This window comes from Pinus tabuliformis, chromosome 5_2 (genome assembly GCF_031772625.1).
Source record: "Pinus tabuliformis cultivar Carrire ecotype Pingquan chromosome 5_2, CPIR1, whole genome shotgun sequence".
Taxonomy (NCBI): Eukaryota; Viridiplantae; Streptophyta; class Pinopsida; order Pinales; family Pinaceae; genus Pinus; species Pinus tabuliformis.
In genome coordinates this window covers 347,151,583-347,154,034 of record NC_142306.1, presented here as the reverse complement: position 1 = coordinate 347,154,034, position 2,452 = coordinate 347,151,583, and positions in this window count along the sequence as shown.

Here is a 2,452-nt window from a genome sequence, read left to right as displayed (position 1 = left end):
CAGCTTCTCCCAGAAGTTCTCCACCAGAAACTGCTCAGAATCAGTCAAATCAGGATCATTTCAGCTGCTCCACTAGCTAGCTGCGTTGCATAGCACCCAAGTACACTAGCTAGGTGCGTTGCAACGCACCTAAATGCACTACCAGGGTGCGTTGAGCGGGAAATGACAAATGGCAGTGTCATTCCGCGAGGTGGACAGACAATGGAAGCTTCCAGAATCTTCCTCAATGACACTTGCCTCACTGAGTTCGACCAAGGATGAGTAAGAGGCCCTCTGTCTCCAAGTGGAAACAAGAACTGACAGAGAGAGGCCACTAGTCAAATCATAAGCTGACTCATCCTCTTTGCATACATCTATATATGGATCCCTCATCCCAGAGATCCGGAGGCTGGAATTTTGTACATTGCAGAGAATTGCTGTTGGTTTTGAGATAGATATCAGAGTATTGGGTGATTTATGCTTTGTTGGAGGTGAAGAGGGGACTCCTTTGCTGCGAGGTTGATGCTGGATCAGGAATCATCGGTTGTAACTCCTCTTGGATCTTCTTGTTATATCAATAAAACTATTTGAGTTTCTCCTACATGCTTGTGTATCATTGATGTTTGTTATATTTGCATGTTTAGCTTAAATCTGATCCTAAGCTATTTATGAATATAAATCCATGTCTTTGTGTAGTTTTCTTCTTCTGTGATCTTACAGGAACTTGGTGAAGCTGGGCAAGTAAGGGAGCAGGTAGCTGGAAGATGTCAAAGAGGAGAGAGATTGGATCAAAGGACTAGCGCAAGACATAGGTTGGTTCATCCTATTCCTCTTCGTTTATAGTTCATAAAGAAGAATACGAAAGTAGTTTTCTCTGTTTGTTTCTAAGGTCACTGTCACACCTTAGTGGGATAGGGTCGTTCTGAATAGACACTTTTCCCATTAACAACCTGCGGTCCCGCACCTTCTGTGTACAAAAGCTGCGTACGTACCCGCTCTGTCCCTAACGGTGTAGGTGCGGACCCCTGTGAAAGTCAAAAGGCGCAAGTTTTATCTTAAAAAACTCACTTTGGGTTAATTCTAGAGTTTTATAGAAGGAATTTTGACGTGGATTGTTCGCTCTGAGGTGGTTCATGCATCCCAAAAGAGAAGGAGCTAATCCCTTGACTAAAGGAGCTATCCCTTTGAAGGAGGGCTTTATCCCTTTGAAGGAGGACCTAGTAACTTCCCTCCATTGCAATATAAATACAGGCATTGGGGTGAGGACTAGAGAGGTTAGAAGCTGAACATTTTGAGGGTAAATGCTGGTGAAATTAAGACTCTTTGGTTGAGCTTGAGAGGAGAGATCACATACCTCATGGTTCCATTGGAGAGTGAGTGAAACTTGTCAAAGTAGAGGAGACATCTTGTTGGACCCTGGGAGGAGCTTGTACAGCGTCAAGGAAAAGGTTGTAAAGTTCTTCTTCTTTTGAATTAATACAATCAAACGCATTTTTCTCAACAAGTATCTTATGTTATTTGTTTCATGGACTCCTTGACTTTCATGTTAAATATGTTTTATGCAATTGGTTTTTCAGGTGCTATTTAATTTGTTTGCCTTGTTTGTGTTTGCAGATTCGCGAAAAGGAGCTCGTTTGGATCAAAGGAGCGAGGGCATCCACAAGCTTGCGTTGGACCAAAGGTAGGCCCTAAAAACACTTGTTTGCTATTGTTTATTGAATCATATTTAGAGAAAGATAGTGTCTGGTTGGTTTGCTTGTCATTAGGTCTTCTTTAGATTCTAGGAAGGTCTATCTTGTCCGCAAGATCGACTCATTCCGTGCGACAAAATGGCGACTCCATTGGGGACTTGATTGTTTTCCTTGTCTATACTTTGACCTGAGAAACTGTATTTTCTGTTTCTGTTTTTGACTTGATGATTGTGGGATTGGGTGAATTTAGTTAATTTTGAGTCAGTTTTTATTTTTCATAGTTTTGGGAGAGGTACGCACCCTCTGAGTTAAGCACAGTGCGTACCTGTACGCACTTTTCCTTTGTGCACAGAGCGTGGACGCACTTGTGTAAACAGGTTGCCTACGTACCCTGTCAAAAATTTGAAAAATTTTAAATTTTTCTCTTTTTTATCAGTTTAGAATTTGTTTATAGGTTTTAGTCATTGCCCAGACCTGCTTGTTCCCTGTCAAAAACTTTCCTTGGTTTAATTTCATTAGCGTTAGGGTTTTAGGTGGAATTCCTAGGAATTTTGCTTGTTGGGTTTGTTTTTCGTTTTTGGTTGTGTAGTGGCTCTGAGCTTAGAAGCCGTAGGGACCTCAGATTACCTTGGTGTCTACCAGTCTTCTTATGAGTCTGACCATTTATGAAATCTCCCCTTGTTGAGGAATCCACTTTGTGTTTTCTCATTTCAAAATTTCGAAAAATTTGTATTTGAAAGTTGGAATTTTCATTTTTAAAAAAGAAAAACGAAAGATTGGTT